At 47.8% G+C, this 17,321-nt stretch overlaps 1 long non-coding RNA gene across 1 annotated transcript in view; it reads left to right on the forward strand.

Annotated features, from left to right (window-relative positions):
* Nucleotides 1-6,552: 6,552 nt before the first annotated feature.
* LOC123387997 overlaps nucleotides 6,553-17,321 on the forward strand; it is a 96,594-nt gene continuing 85,825 nt past the window's right edge. Inside the window, exon 1 of the long non-coding RNA XR_006602525.1 lies at nucleotides 6,553-6,853. This is a non-coding gene — a long non-coding RNA (uncharacterized LOC123387997). The remainder of the gene's footprint in view (nucleotides 6,854-17,321) is intronic.

Genomic DNA, 17,321 nt, shown 5'->3' on the forward strand with positions numbered 1-17,321 from the left:
AGCCCCCAAATGTCACTTGAGAATAGATTCTGGGCAGGCAAAGATGACAGTGTCTGGGCTTCAGGGGGCAGATTTAAACGTTCCAGTCCCCTGTCTCTGTTGTCTTTTTGAAACCTGTCAACTGGTGGACTGCGCAGGACCTCGACCAACCAGGCAGTTGGGGCTCAAGGGGCTGTTCTGACTCTCGCCTGCCCCCAAACCTCTTGGCCACCACTCTTTCTCCACCAGTGATGCACAATTCACAGGTTGGGGCTGCAAAGGAGATTTTTCTAATTCAAAGTAGCTTAGTTTTAAGTGGAGAGTGTTGGGACTTTCGTGCAGCATCCGACATGCCCAGGCTGGGCCTCAGGGAGTCTGCTGGGACATTCTGTTTCTCTTTGCTCACGTCAGCCTGAGTAACTCACCCTGGAGACGGGGTTTCCTCACCTGGTGGGGAACGGAACCAGGTGACAAGGCCCAGGCCGTCGTGCCCTAGGTGACTGAGTAACGGAAACGATGTGAACAAGAGGTAGAAATGATCGATCAGCTTGTTCAGGAGCGGGGTGACTGGATTGGGAAGGGGAGATGTTGTAGTCTTGGCTTTGACGTGCTGGCGGCTGAGCAGGACAGGGTAGCCTGGGAGGTGGATGAGATTGAAAGGACTCTGTTTGCCACTTGCTTGAGGTTTGGAGAGGGAAAGGGGGCTGTCAACGTGGACTTTCAAGTGAGCTGACGTGACCCATAACTGTAACATCTTCTAAGGGCAAGACTGCTGGGTTTGGGTCTCCCAGCCTGGTGAAGACCAGGGTGTAGAGCTGCTTGCTTATCATCTCAACAGGGGTAACTCAGGCACATCTCACACCAACACATCTGCTGCTGCTAGCTCGGTCTGTCACCGCCCTCCCACACTTCAGAACTGCTCCTGCTTTATTTTTTTTTGCTTCTCGATGAAAGGCCCCTGCATTCCTTGACTTTGTTAACTGCCTCTCAGCTACATACTTCCTTTTCTTCTCAAATCTATCTTTTTCCTCCTGCCCCAGGGCCTTTGCATGTAATATTCTGTCTACTTGGGACGTTCTGGCCCTCACAACCACTTATTATGTCCAACTCCTGCTCAAAGGGACAGTCCCCGATGATGCGTGGGTCTCTCTGAAAGACCGCAACTGACAGTGCCCTCCAGGAGGGTACAAATAATTCAATTTCCTCATCACTGTTGCTGGCACATTGTATGCATTTCTTGAAACAATGATTTAATGTTGGAATCAGCTGGAAAATTAAAAAAATTCTGATGCCTGTGTGCTTCCCCCAGAATTTTTGATTCAGTTGGTCTGAGGATGTGGTCTAGACATTCTTCCTTTCTTCTTCTCCTCCTCCTCCTTCTTCTTCTTCTTTTTGTTTGTTTTTGGTAAATCTCCCCAGTGGATTCTAACACACACCTAAGTTCAAGATTATAAAAACTCATATCCTTGGACCTACCCTGGATTTACAGAATCATCTTTGTGGGTGGGGTCCCGGGAATTTGCACTTTGAGACAACATCCAGGAAATTCTCATAAAACCTCAAATTTGAGGTGTGTATTGCAGGGAACTGTACCAGTGTGCTTGTGGAAGAGACCTTGGTGGATGGTGTGTGGGGAGAAGATGGGGGGCCGTTCGCCGGAGCCCCTATGACCCGTACAGCAAGCATCTTGTACTTTGGCTACACATTACCACACTCAAGGCTGTTAAAAAATTCAGGTATTTGGACTTCACCACCCTCCCCTCTACCCCTGAGACAGTCTTAATTGATCTTTGATCGCTGGTGGGGCCCCGATCTCTGCATTGTTTAAGAACTCTCCCTCTGATTCCCTTACAGCAGGGGCTTTGTTGGGTGGGCAGGAGACACCAAGCAGAAGAGTCTGGATTGGGTTGGGCTGCAGGCTGGGGGCTGGGCTCCCGGTGGACTTGGCTTCTAAAAAGAGGCAGGATAAGCCAAGCTTTGGAGATCGTGGCTGAACCACCAGGTTCTAGGTCAGGGGAACATATTCATTTCTTAGAGCTACTTGACCACTTGCCACAAACTCTGGTTTAAAAGCAGAAATTTGTTTTCTCACTTTTCTGGAGCCAGAAATCCAAAGTCAAGGTGTGGCTGGGGTTGGTTCCTTCTGGAGGATCTAGGAGAGAGAACCGGCTCCAGACTTCTCTCGCTGCTTCTGAGGGCAGCTGCCAGTCCTTGGCGCTCCTTGGCTTGTGGACACATGGCTCGGACCTCTGCTCCTGTCTCCCAGGCCCCTCTTCTGAGCGACCTCAACTCTCTGTCTCCAGTCTTGATTTCCTTTCTCCTATCAGCACACCTGATAGGAGATGGGCCTGTTAAGTGAAGGCCTAGCCACCATCCAGTTTGGGCTCATCTTGAGATCCTTAACTTAATTACAACTACAAAAAGACACTATTTCCAAGTAAGGTCACATTCTCAGCTCCTGGGAGCTCGACTTGGATGTGTCTTATTGGGGGACACAGTGCAATCTGATAGAGAGGGTAATGGACCTTGGAGTTCTCTACAAACGGCCATCTGTTGGATGAGAAATCCCCTGACCGGGGCAGCTCGCTCAGTGGTGCCTGCATGGGACTAGGTGCCTCCTCCTGCTTTAGAAACAGGGCCCATGAATGGGGGTGCCTAGGTGGCTCAGTCTGTTGAGCGTCTGCCTTTGGCTCAGGTCACGATCTCAGAGTCCTGGGATTGAGCTCCTCACTGGGCTCTCTGCTCATGGAGAGCCCAATTTTCCCTCTCCTTTCTGCTTGTGCTCTCTCTCTCCAATAAATAAATAAAATCCTAAAGAAAAAAAAAATGAAAAGAAAAGAAATGAAGGCTCATGAAGTCACACTGTGTGATGAGAGTTAATGACCATGGGGGAGAGACTGGACTTTCAGCTTTGAAATCAAAAACTTCAAGATTTTTTACACACACACACACACACACACACACACCCTGTCTGTTTAATGAAGGTGCGAGGTGGCTGACTACGTGGGTGGCTGGAATCCGGCCAGTTTCCCCACCCCCATGACTCAGTCCTGGGAGAAAATGCTCAGAGGGAGGTCGTTCTTGCTTTCTGTCTCACACTTGAGCTTAATTATTCTTATCATCATCTTTATGAATCTGGTTAGCATATCATACGAAAAACGCTGCACTCACACGAGTGACTTTGAACATCTATGAAAACCTGTACATTTTCAAGCTTTAAAGGAGACTTAAAATACTTTGTGGACCGAAAGGGAGAGAGGGGAGGCACAGCTTGAGTGGGCGTGGCTCTACTCTACTTGGGGTGTGGCTGGCATTTTTATTTACAGTAAATTCTAGGAAGGCATTCCCAGGCCAAGCAAAATGCTGGATCTGGGTGTCCCAGGGTCAGAAACCATCCTGTAGCTCTCCTCTTTTGCTCTGTGATTCGTGAGGAGGCTGTGATGGGTCTGCAGAACCTTTGCCCACCCAGAATTGCTCTGACAATATTAGCACAGGAAATAGCCTGAATTTCAGGTGCTCTAAAAGAAAAATCCAGGGCGACACCCCCGGCCCCATAACCCGAGAGCATTATGGTTTTGTTTAAACACCAAAACATGTTTCCCCCAATTTTGTTCAATGGGCTGAAGACCATCAATTTAGATAAAGTTAAAGGTTTTACAACCATTTCGTCAGAGGCTTTGGGCAGAGATGTGGACAGAGCTGCTCCATGAAGCAGCCACTGTCCTGAGCCCAGAGAATCCAGGGAATGATGTGGTCGTGTCATAAGATGCGTTAAAAATTTTTTTAAATTAATTAATTAATTTATTTATTTTTTAAAGATTTTATTTATTTATTTGACAGAGATCACAAGTAGGCAGAGACACAGGCAGAGAGGAGACAGAGAGGAGGAAGCAGGCCCCCTGTCGAGCAGGGAGCCCGATGCAGGGCTCGATCCCAGGACCCTGTGATCATGACCTGAGCCGAAGGCAGAGGATTAACCCACTGAGCCACCCAGGCGCCCCCCCCTTTTTAAAAAAAGATTTTATTTATTTATTTTGCAGAGAGAGATAGCAAGAGAGGGAATACAAGCAGGAAGAGTGGGAGAAGGAGAAGCAGGCTTCCCTCTGGGCAGGAAGCCCGATGCAGGACTCGATCCCAGAACCCTGGGATCATGACCTGAGCTGAAGGCAGACGCTTAAAGACTGAGCGACCCAGGCGTCCCTAAAAAAAGTTTTTAAAATGCAAGGATATGCAAAAGAGCTTTCCCTTCCAAACTTACTTTCCTGTGCACTTGTAGATAATGTGAATTTGATATATATGTTAAAAGTAAGGTTTTTTCCCTTATTTTGAAAGTCATCTGCGTTGGTTGTGGGGCATATCAGCAGATCAGAAGATCAGAAAGAAATATAAGGAAGAAAATACAATCTGTAGAAATCTCGTCACGTGGGTCATAATGCCTGTTTCCCTGAGGAGCTGATTTCCAGGCCCTCCCTCGTAGGCCTGCTGCTCCGAGTTCCTGTGGGTGGGTTTATCAGCTCCCACCGGGCTCCTCCACTGACTCTTATCTTCGGCTCCCAGACCTTGCTCCCTTTTCTGCACCATCACGGTTGGTCATGCTGAGCACGGTGTCAGCCTGGAGCCCTTTCCTGCCAATTCCCACTGGACCAGACCTGTTTTCTTTGTGCGGTAGACAATTCTCATCCTAAGTTGTCAATTTCGATTTCTAAATGTAAATGTCATCAAAGGAATTTTATCTGGGATCGCTGACTACAGGGATGGTTGAAAGGGTGGATGTCGGATGTGGGCCAGGTGACATCACAGCTGGACAGCAGCCTCAGGAATTCGGGGCGGACCCTGGTCCTGGCGTCCACGCCTCGCCATGGCCAGCCCAGCCCCATGGGCCCCTTTCATGCCATAAGCATGCCAATTACTCCCTGATTTCTGCAGAATGTATTTCGACTCCTGACGCACCTCAACAAAGCCCAGAGACTGCAGGAAACAAAAACAAAACCAAAGCCCGCCCACCGGCAGCCTGCTCCTCCGGCCTCGCCCCCCGACCCTGTAACCATATTGGCTGAATCACATCCGGAATGGAGGCGAAATCAAATCTGTTCTTTGGTTCTGCTGTTTGGGTAGAGACTTTCTCAAGGGGACAGGAAAGAAGTCTCTTACCCTCAGGGAATTCAAGGGAATGTTTCTTGGCAAATGAGTTTTTCAGATCAGCAGTTGGTTGAAAAGGAAATCGTTTAGTGGTCTGAAGGGAGATAATGGCTCCAGGGAGTCCTACTTCTACATAGCCCATTAGAAAACCTCTTCCATGGTAAGAAACCCAGAGGTTGGGATGTTGGGGATAGAGTGTGGGGGCACAGACTTTGAGGTCCCGTCTCTGGGGGCCCCTGTGCATGCCTCTCCTGGGCTCTGGGTTGGAGCCCCATCTGTCCCCGTGGTCTCTGGACAGCGGCAGGAGTGGCTCCAGCAGACTGTCCTTCGCCATCATGCAGAGCTGTAGAAAATCCCCTGCTCTCTCTGGGTCTGCCTTGCCCCCCAATTGCAATAAAGTCCTCATAACACAGAACCCACTGTTTCAACCATTCTAGAGTATCTAGTTCAGCACCATTTAGATTATTCACAGTGTTGTCAACTGTCACCTCTATTTAGTCTTTAGTTCCAGAACATTTTTGTCGCCCCAAATGGCAACTTCCCGCTTCCCTCCAGGCTCTGGCAACCACTGATCTGCTTTTCATCTCTACAGGTTTGCTCTCATATAAATGGAGCCATATGGCAGGTGGGCTTCTGTGGCTGGCTCCTTTCATTCAGCGTCATGTTTTCAAGGTTCCTTCACATTAGAGTGTGCATCATTTCTTCTTATGGCCAGATAATATGCCATTGCATGGATAGGACAGATTTGTGTCCCTGGTTGTCTCTTTTAAAGAGCAAGGAAGGTCTTTCCCAAATCCTCCATCTCATTGACCAGACCTGCATCCGAGGCTAGGATCAAATCCAAAGATAGGCAGGGTGATGAGACTCTGGGTTCTCTTTCCCTTCATGTCTGGAGGAGGGCCCCTTCCCTGGGCTCTCTGAATAAACGGGAACTCTGCCGATGAGCATGGGGGTGGGGAAGGCTGCGGAGAGGCCGTCCACACTGCCTACCATGGCGTCCACCTCCTAAACTGTGACTTATTTCCCAGATTTACAGCCAGGCAAATGAAACAGGCATTTAAATGGAAATCTGATGAAGTCCAATAAGACAGATATTTACCAAATGGGATATCATGTCTCCTCTTTGTGGACAAAATTTATAAGAGAGCGTTTTCTAAAACTAGGCTCTTGTCTAGGGTTAAGGTACAAAGGGATCAGACGGAGGAAGAGAAACATGTGACAAGGTCACTTTGAAGAGAACTGCTGTATTTTATGAGTGTCTTCTACCTTCATGGTACCTGCCATCCTCTTGCTTTAAGTGGGGAGGGAACAGCTCACTCACAATGATGGAAGCACATCCAAACCCTGTTCTGTGCAGCTAGAAGGATCTGATGCTTGGGGGTTGGGGCCAAGAAAGCCCAGGGAGTATGTGGCAGTAAGAGAGGCCAGCTGGGACTGATGGCAGGATGAGAGGGGCAGACATCATGTGTGACAGGGGTGGGCCATCCTGAAGAGAGAACTGTGTGAGTCACCCTGGTCCTATCTGAGAGGACACTCAGAAGGGTGCCAGCAGTGTGGTGAATGCCAGATGCCAGGGGCTGAGAGAAGAATGGACATAGAGGACTGTCCACAAGCCAGATGCGTCCACCTGGGTCATGGCCACTGCAGGAGGGAGAAGCCCACAGAGTCTGCTGCAGGTGTGGATGGGTCCAGCAAAGGCAGAGTCACCCTCAATGCTTGAGGAATTCTGCATAGGGTAAGTCTTTTCTTGGCATGCTTTCCATTTTAGACATTCTTCTTTTTAAAGATTTACTCATTTATTTGAGAGATGGAAAGAGAGAGAAAGAAAGCACAAGCAGGGGAAGGGGCAGCAGGAGAAGCAGGGTTTCCCTCAGCCCAGAGCCTGATGCGGGGCTCAAACCCAGGACCCTGAGATCATCCTGAGATGAAGGCAGATGCTTCACTGACTGAGCCACTCAGCTGTCCTTTTGTTTTAAACATTCTAACCTGCAGAAGGTACTGTGATCTGTGGGTGACCCTGACTGGGGACAACTGGTCAACCCCCCTTTAAATACTAATATTTCACTCATGTGTCTTTAGACCAAGTGTCTAATGGGATTTTTTTCTCCTCTCAGTGTCTCAATGTCCAACCAAATCTGGTGCATAAGTAGACAAGTTTGAGAGACATTTCGGAAGTGACTAAAGTGGTCCTCTCATTGTTACCAGTGAGGGCTGTTAACAGTGAGGAGGCAAAGGCCCAGAGAGCATGTGTGGCTGCCTCTTGTTCATGCAGCTCAGCAGTTCCTGGGCTCATGCAGGAACTGAGGCCTTCTGCTTCCCAACTGAACACTCTCTTACTTCCCAAAATAACTGTGTAAGGGAAGTAAATATAATTAGCCTGTTGAGTAAAAATTATACCAATATGCATAATTGTGATCTTCTACTTGGGATATATATATATATATAAAAATCCGATGTGTTTTGTTATGGGGTGAGAGAACAGCAATCAGCCCATCCTCTTCTCTCGAAGATCAACTTATTTCTGCCATCTATTTCTCTAGGACATTGTCACATCCCTAGCAATGTGCCTGGCATATTAAAGGCATTACAAGGAATGCCTATTCTAAGACTGGATGAAGAATGACATGTTTAAAGTCATTTTCTTTAGCCTGTGAGGTTATTTGGTGTCTACAAAAGGATTCCATCATCAGAAATTTGGTTTTAAAGTTAATTTGTATTTTGTAACATCATCTTATCTTCCTACAAGAATATACTAAACTTGCGTATTCCTGAGTATTTTTATACCTAGCTATCTCGACATTTCAAAGGTTCAGATATCAGTGGAGGCTGACTCATCTTTGTAGTTAAATGACGCAGCGATACAAAGAGGAGGCTGAGTGCTGGCTGGGGCATGGCAGGCCAGTGAGCTGGTCTTAGACCCATGCTGGCTACTCACCTTCTCCTGGAGTCTAGGCCTGAGATATTGTTAGGGTGTGTGTGTGTTTGTGCATGTGCATGCAGGTTGTGCATGTGTGTAAATAAGTGTGTAAATATGGGGTTATAAATATTATGGTTAATTTGGTTAATGTAGTGGACAGAATAATGACCCCCAAAGATTTCATGTCCTAATCGTTGACCTATGAATGTGTTCCATTATATGGCAAAGGGAGATTTTGGGAACTGATGGAAATAGGGTTGCTAATTAGCTGACCTTAAAACAGGGAGATTTTCTTGGCTTAGCCCAATGGGCCCCAAAGTAACCACAGGGAGCCTTGAAAGTGGGAGGAGACAGGAAATGAGTCAGCATCTGAGAAGGTGTGACCACAGCAGCCAGACAGAGTGATGGGCATGAGGAGGACTTTACCACTACTGGCTGACCTTCAAGATGAAGCGGCTGCACACCCGGGTACCAGGCAGCCTCAAGGGCACAGTTTCTTCCCCAGAGCGTCTACATGGAAAGCATCCCTGAAGACACCTTGCTTTTAGCCCAGCAGGAGAGTATAGGACCACTAAGCTACAGAACCATACTATATTAAGTACATTTGTATGGGCTTAAGCCACTGCTTTTGTAGTGATTAGTTCCAGCAGCCATAGAAAATTAACAAATCAATTTAGCTGAGGCAGAAACACACATTTGAAGCTTACAAACTTAGGTGCTTGATTTGTGAAAGCCAAACAGCTCAAGCTGACTGTGTGCATTGAAGATGACAAGGCACGTCCAGAGGCTGGAAATCTCTGGAACAGAGCTGTATTTCATGCACTCCTGACCTGTAATCTTTGTTTTGGCTCTAGAGACGATAAGCCAGCCAGAATCCTCTTGTTAGGTTCATCAGAGCTTTCCCATCAATTAAAGAAAGTCAGAAGGAGTGTGAGTTAGAAATCTGAGACCCGTATCAATCATGACGTTGGTCTAAGTGGCATATTTCACTGCCGTGGACATTTGTAAAGATCAGGCTGTTGGTGTCTGATGGCTGTTGGAAGTGTAAATGATATTCTCCTTGCTTTAAGCGCAGCGTGGCAGTGAGTCCCTAATGGGGTGGGAGGTAGGGCAGCTCCGAAGCGCTTCCCTAATTTCATTCCCCGTCGCTCGCAATTGCAGTGAAAGGAGAGGAATCCGTCAAGGCCAGTTCCAGGGGGGATTCCCCAAGCAGCTGGCTTCCAAAGTCTGATGCAACTTTGATTGTTGAAGTTTGTACGCTGTGCAACACACACCAGAAATGATCTACTCTTCATTCAAGTTTTAAAAACTTCAATGCTTTTCCATTTTAGCTAAGGTTTTTATAACAAAGTATTCTTGATTTCCTGTTTTAATTCAATTACATGTTTTAAACATGCTTAGTTAGCTTTGAACTTTGAGTGGAGCTTGCCCAGAGAATATTCTGGGAGGCCAGTTTCTGACCCCAGGCTCTATGCATATGGACAGGGAGGCCACCTGTCAGCAAAAGGTTTTGCCCTCAGCAGATGGGGGTGGATTTTGTCAGCCTGCTCTTTTGGTTGCTTAGGAACTTGGAGCATTCAGTCAAATAAACACAGCTTCTCTCCTGGCCTTGCATTCATCATTCCTGATGCTGGGACCTGGGTGGGGAAGGCTGCTTCTAAGTCATGAAACTGTCCAAACAGGCTTTCTTACAAGTCACGAGATTCCAATAGAAAAGCAAATAAATTGTGTAATGACACACATATGTTCTCCCCTTAACATGAATCCCCATGACAAAATTTGATTCTCCCCCAGGCTGTGCTAATTTAAGAGATCTCACTGAGGATACTGGCAAGTGGTACTTGTTCCCTAGACACACAGAATTTCAGAAAAACCCAGTGGCTTTCCTGAGTTGAGTCAGGCTGTGACTGTGGCAGACCAGGCACTTCTCTTTAGGACCCGAGTGAAGGAGAGATGGCTGGATGCTATGGTGGGGTTCGGGCAGGGGTGTGTGCTCAGTTTTCTGGGTCACGTTCAGTGATGGTGCCCATGGTGCTAGGCACTGTCCCATAGACGGAGGCAAGCCTGTCTCCTAGCTCAGAGTTTCCTGCAAGCAAGGACTCAGCGGGTGAGCAGGTGTGCAAGGCAGCAATGAGCACCACTGTAGATGAGACGTCTATAGGAGGGGATGGTCAGGAGGAAGCTGGGTGGCCATTTCCTGCATGGGACAGACCGGTGGTGGTAGGTGGGCATGTGTGAGGGCTGGGAGGGATCGGCTGTCTGCTCTGGCGCGTCAGATGTCTACATAATGGACATTTCAGAGCACCTGTCCTTGGTTCGTCAAAGGACAGGCAGGTGCCTTTTGTTGGCAGGTGCCATGTCTGCCCCTGGCACCCATCAAGGTATGCACAGATGTGACCAGATGCCTCTCGAACAGCTTCCTATCCTATCTGGCTTGCCTTTCTCGACCAACTATCCCAGTGCCCATGTGATCATTCTAAAACGTGAGTCTAAATGTGTTCTCCGCACCATATGACCCTCTATGGCCTCATATAACCTCGGGGTAAGACTCAAACCCTGGGACCTTCTTGGCCTGGACTGTCTGCTCTGCCCTTCCTGCTTATCCAATGACTCCTCCATGCTCCAGCAAGTGCACAGGAATCACCATAGAGACAATTCCAATAATGCCTGTGACAGCGATCGTTCATCTTCCTGAATGTTCCTCTGCTCTCAGCTCTGGACTAGGGCTTTTTTATGCATTAGCTCATTCAAGGCTTACTTCAGCTCTCTGAAGCCATTATCATCAAGACCCCTGCTTTCCAGTGGAGGAAGTGGGCATTTAGAGAAATTGAGTCACTTTCTCAGAGTCTCGCTGCCCCCAAGAGGCCACCAGAACTTGGTCCTAGGTCCATGTGGGGAGGCCAGATTCTGTGCTTTTCACATCCTGATGCCTGTGGTTCTTAGAGCAGCAGCCTCAGCCCCACCTGGGTGTTTGTTAAGAATGTAAATTCTTGGGCTCCAACCCAGACCTCCTGGGTTGGAACCAGAAACTCTGGGGTAGAGTTCAGAGACTTGAGTGTTTTTAGGTCTTCCAAGAGACTCCAAGGGGAAAACTCCCACTGTCCTACACCGCAGTTATGCCCACATGCCATGCCACTGTGCTGGTGTGAGCTCTGGGCCTTTGCACATGCAAAGTCAAAAATCATCCTTCAGGACTTACCTCCTGAGCCCTGGAAGTCGTCTCTGACACCCTGACCCTTGAGGGCATCCCTTTCCATGCTACCAGAGGATGCTGTGTGTAAATTCCTAATAGGACACAGAACACTGTATCCTGGGGGCTGTTTTAGAAGTTCCCATAAGATCCTACCTTCCCGGAGGACAGGAATTCATTGTCCTTTTACTTCTTGAATATACACCACAGATATACATTTTTGAGCCATGACTATCAATATTAACATCAATTATTTATTGCTACAGTGGTGCTCAATAATAAACACTGAGAACACTTCAGTGGCATAGAACAATAAGCACTGAGTTTTGCTGAGTGTCTATAGGTCAGTGGGGCCATTCTGCTGACCTATACTGGGCTTACCTCAGAGGCTCTGCTGAACTTGGTTGGGCTCTTTCCACATCTGGAGCTCAGCGGGGATAGCCGGGATGATTTGGCTTTGCCACATGAGACCCCTCATCTCCCTCCAGTAGACTAGCCCGGACTTGTTACCATCATGATGGCATGGTTTTGAGAAAGAGAGACAGAATCCCACAGGCTCCTGTGAACAGTGCCACCCTTGACACAGCCTGTTAGCTGAAGCTGGCTGCAAATCCAGCCCAGATTCAAGGGCAGGTGAATAGACTCTGCTTCTTGATGGGAGGAGGGGCTGGCAAACCACCTTGCAGAGGACGTGGATACAGGGACCACAGCTTGTCATCTACAGTAAGTGTTCAAAATATGTAGGTTTGATTTTTGTTTTTGAATGAATGAATTTTCTCAATGTGCAGGGGAGATGATTATTAAGTGTTCTGAGGATGCTTTAAAAAATCAATTTCAGTTCTGATTCCATTAAATTGAAAATCCTTGCATATAGAAATATTTATAAATCTATCTTACTTAAGCAATTTTCAGCAAAGTAGAATTCTAGTAAACAATAGCAGAGGGATTGGAAAAGTCATTTGGAGTTTGTTGTATTCAAACTGCTCTTTGCAAATGTCACAACAATTTCAGAACTGGCTGTCTTGGAGATGGGGCTTGGGAATGGTGTTTGCAATATCTGGAAGAGGAGCAAGTGGATCTAACACTGGGGCATGGGCAGAGAGGGAGGGACCTGGAATTACTGGTCTTCTGAGCTCTTGGGAGGAGGGTCTGCTTGGCATCTGAGGATGTGTGGTAGTTGTTTCTTCATGTGGGGGCTTTGGCTAGGTAAGCAGCACAAATGCTAGTTGTGTGGGACTAATGGTGAACCCATTACTGCTAGGAGCTGTTAACCTCTGCTGGGTGGGGTAGCTGAATGGAGAGAACTTCATAAAAGTAGCAACTCATGGGAGTGGTACAGTGAGAATCATCCAGAACTAAAGCAGGGGATTGTGTCCTAAACTCTTCTTATTGTCACTACACATGGGGCTTGCTTTGGTCACATAACTGCTCCAGTCTCCTCCACCAAACCTTATTCACATGAAGTCTGAGCCATGTAATTGTCTGCATTTCTTTCTTGCTCTAAGAGCAATAATTCATGCATTTGAATAAAGAGTAAATTAACAGCAGCCTCTTCCCTCCCAACAAAAACAAATAAAAAATCTTTGACATTGGAAAGCAACAAAACAAAGCGGATTTATAATTCTGGGTTGAGAAGAGCAATCTTAGTGTGACACCAAGGCTAAAATGACATGACTACATCAAACATAAAAGACCAAACCAAACTAAAATAAAACCATAACATTACAAAACTTCTGAATGGTAAGAGATGTTAAAAATTTAGAAGACCAATAAAACCTAAACAAAATATTTGAATCCTACCTGACAGGAAAAGTCAGTAAGAAAAGTACCAATCCAAAGAAAAATAGGTCAAGTCTGTAAAGAGGAAATTCACAAAAGAAAAAAAATGCAAATGGACAATAAACTTATGAAAAAAAAGTCCAGTGTTTCTGATAACCAAATAAATGGTACATCTTAAAAAATGACCACTTTTTCCCTATACGGGGTGGAGGAAATAGGTTAGAGCTCCTTGGCATTTACACAAAAATGGGGACCCCCCAACATGGCCCATAGTCAGCTCCCTGTGTACTTGTCTTAGAGTTCTTGGACACCGATTGCATATACTCAGTGGTGTGGCCAATGAGAAGACGGTTTTCGATTCCATCTATCAGGTGCCACAGTCAGACACATCTATGTCCAGTCACCCTCGGGCAGGCAGCCTCAAAGGTAATTAGTTTGGCTTCCCCTCTATCTGCCCTTTGCTTCCCACACTTCCTGCCATGTTGACAGCCCTGTTCCATGTGCCTCATCATTCTTGGCAGCAAAATCTACTTCCTGTCAATCTCAATTCCTGGTCTCTCTCAATTTCCAGGTGTCCCGGCTCTTTTATTTCAAAGGCCTCCTTACAGTTAGTGGGGAGTAATTTTTGGCCTCAGCTCTAATGCAAAGAGCTCAAAGTTCATTTTAAGCAGAAACCGGTAGATTGCTTCCAGTCTGCTCTGCAAAGTGCTGGCTGCCTGCTTGACTGGTTTGCACCAAAGTAACTCTGTTTCGTCTGAGTCATCTTTGAGAGTGTGTCCATATGACACAGTGAGTGCTCCTGGGCTGGGGCAGTGGAGGGCTTCATGTAATCTGTTCATTCCCTTTGGAAAGATGAGAGGAGTTTCTTGATTTGTGGTCCCAACTGAAAATGGATCCTTTGTGGAAATGGGCCATGGAGCATCCCAGGTGTTACCAGCTAACACTGCCCACGACCTGCAGCCTAGAGCTTGTGAAGGTGCCCCAGCACCTAGCCTGTCCTGTATATGGAAAGGAACCAATACATTTTTCTTGAATGAATGTTTGATGTCCAAACATTTCACATCCAGGATTGTGTACGTCACCTTTATCTTGTCTCAAAACCTTCATTCAATGCAACAGAGTAAGAACATCTCTCAAACCATTTCTCCATAGTCAATAAATATTTAATGAACCTCTAATGTGTTCCAGGCTCTGTAAGGTGGTCAGAGTCCCTCCTTGTTCTCGGTTTTTCCATCTACCAAATGGGAAGAACGATATCAGCCTTTCGGGGCAGGGAGACTGTGTCCACTATGGTGCCTGGCTCACGGTAAGAGTCTTGCTGTGGGCCGTCTTAAATACTGGTCTGACTTGTGTGCACTATTTGATTCTGTGACCACACAGCGGTCCTTAGTGGTCCCCAATCCTGGTCCTCCTCTACCCTGCCTTCAACCACGCATGTAATGCCACCCATCTGCCTGGCTGCTCGTTCTCCAGGGAATCTGGACTCTGATCTCATCTCTTCCATACTGAGAGGTCTATAGAAATTTGAAGAAATGGATCCACTTTCTCATGGGAGGAACTAGTGAGGACCAGCTCTGTCCATTACCTCCATTGGATTCATCCCCGCTGTATGGCAGGTGGAACACTGAGCAGCCAGGCCCTGCCTGCTTGTCAGAACTCCATTCACATTCAAGGCATCAGATCACTAAGAGGTCCAGATTCGGGCCCACTGGGTGCAGGGACTGGCCAGTAGGTCCCAAACATTTACTGACTCATTCCACAAAGATTTACTGGGCACCCTCCATGTGGTTCTAAGCCTTGAGGATATAGGAGAATGGAGGAGACAAAAGCACTTGCCCTAATGAGCTTGAAGGTGGAGACAGGCAATCATGAACACAACTGGTACATTCCAGAGATTCTTGTATGGGAGTGAGGGGGAAAAGAATAGAGCAAGGAAGGGGGATGGGAAATGTTGATGGGTGTGGAAGGGGAGGGATGATAGATGGTGAAGGAGAGCCAGAGAAAATCCGGGTGGACCAGAATGACATGCACAGTCGAGGATCCTGCGTGGGTGAGCACCCATGCTTGGGAGTGTGGGCTGCAGCAGATGGCCTTTGCGGTCACAGGCTCCCAGCTAGCCCAGACACTGAACCTTGCTGCTTCAGGCCCATGATTGTATGGTGCTTGGCGCTCTTGGGCATGTCATCCAGCTGTATTGTTGGTCCTGGGAAGGGGACCTTCCTTGCTTATTGGGAAGCTGTGGCAAGGAAGCCCCTATCCAGAAGGCAGAGGTTGAGTTTTTGTAATTGAAGCCCGTTGTCCCAATGCTGCTGCTGAGGAGAAGACTGGGGCAGATCGTGAAAGTCCAAATCTGTTCAAAGATGGACCTTCCAGGATGGACCATCTTATGCACCAACAAGTGGGAAGATTCAAAGGCATCGTCCAAACCTCATCGTCCAAACCTCATCTGGTCCCCTTTGTGCTCTGATAATGCCCTCACACGGTCTGGTTGAGACAAAGGGTGTCCCATTCTTGGCTCTAAGATCTGGCCTTGTAGAGACCAGTGTGGGTGTCCCTGGGCTGGTGCAGCCTCCCCATCCCAATGGCCATGGAGAAGCAGCTGGAGAGCAGTGTGGGACACCTCAGATTTCCAGAGACATTGAGGTCAGCTCTCATGCCTGGTGGAAGGCCACTTGGGAGAGGCAATGCGTATGGGAGAGTCTTGGGAGAGGCAATGCATAATGGGAGAGTCCATAATGGCTCTTCTAGTCAGTTCCTTTTTTTGTGAAAATGTCTTTCCAACCTGCAGTTGGCGCTTGTGTTAGCGAAGACGAAGTTTAGGTGTCTATAACAGAGAAGACCCAAATCAAAAAGGCAGGGAAAAAGAGAAGTGTGTTACTCTGTCACAAAAAGCAGTTCAGAAACAGACAGTACAGCCTGAATCTGGGGGCTCCCTAGGGCTTTGGGAGACACATACTCCTTCCAGTGCAGTGCTCTGAACCATCCTGGTGGCTCAGTTCTCTCCCTGGAGGGATGGCCAGGATTCGGAGGGAACCCATGCAATAGAAGGGACAGAATTCTGGGCAGCATGCCCTTGTGTGCACTGATTTGACTTTCCCTGAATCTCCCTTCAGAAGGCACCTGCCTTTGTCAACTGGAGAGAGAGAAAGCTTACCCTTTTCCAAGGCGGGGAGCTGGGGGCATGCTCAGGCAGCAAGGTGACTTTAGAGCCTAGTGCTCAGCTCCATTGCTTGCTTCCTGCTCACAGGGACCTGACCGGCTAAGTCATCCTGGGAACCTGACCCTGCTGTGACATTGGGTCTTTGGTTGTCCTTTGAGGGCTGGCTCTCATTTTTAGCCAGAGCTCATGATCACTGGTGGAGCTTTGCCAGCGGTGACCCCTCTGGACTTCCAGGCTCTGTTCTTCGGGTCTGCTGCATGGGCTGGAGGCTCCTCTTCCATCCTGTCTGGTCTGCAAACACTTTTTGTCAAGTTAATAGTGGTTTCTGATGAGGAGAATGCACCAGATGTTGGGAGTCAACATGGAGCTGAGAAAAGCGGGCCAGAGCAGGGGATGAGAGTTCTCGCTGACCTTGAGCACAGCCCCAAACCTCCAAAAATTCTGCGCTGCCTTTTTCTTTCTCTGCTCTAGCGAGGTGCACAGGCCATCTGGTGGGCTGCTCCTTCCCCAACTCATGAGCTTTGGGAGAAGAGGACGTTTCCTTTTCTTGTTTTTTTGTTTTGTTTTGTTTTTAAAGTTTTTTTTTTGTTTGTTTTTTGTTTTTTGTTTTTTATATTGGACAGACAGAGATCACAAGTAGGCAGAGAGGCAGGCAGCCAGAGAGGAGGAAGCAGGCTCCCAAGGGAGCCTAATGCGGGCTCGATCCCAGGACCCCCGGACCATGATCTGAGCCAAAGGCAGAGGCTCTAACCCACTGAGCTACCCAGGAACCCCTTTTCTTGTTTTTATCTCAAGAGCCTAGCCCAGGGCCTGCGCAGTAAAGGTGCTCCCTATAGATTGCTGGATGGGGTTAAATGGCGTCGTATCCCCCAGGCCTCCCAAGTACAGTGTATGTACTTTTTTGTATGTCGTAGGCGGTCAATAAATGCTTTTCCTATTAAACTGATCGTCTGGACTCTTGTTGAAGTATCAGAGCCCAGTTGCTCCTTATCCACGTATCTCTGGTTAGGTTCCCCGAGAGCCTCAGAGAGAGAGATGTGCCTGCAGGAGGGGGACAGGGGAGCACACTTGGGGAGCGCTGGGAGTGGACCTGGGCGGAAGGACACCAGTAGCAGCTGAGGCCTCTACTAACCCTATAGCAAACTCTGTGGCCGGGA

Source organism: Mustela putorius, unplaced genomic scaffold, assembly GCF_011764305.1.
Source record: "Mustela putorius furo isolate JIRA1106 unplaced genomic scaffold, ASM1176430v1.1 tig00003869_pilon_pilon_pilon, whole genome shotgun sequence".
Lineage (NCBI taxonomy): Eukaryota > Metazoa > Chordata > Mammalia > Carnivora > Mustelidae > Mustela > Mustela putorius.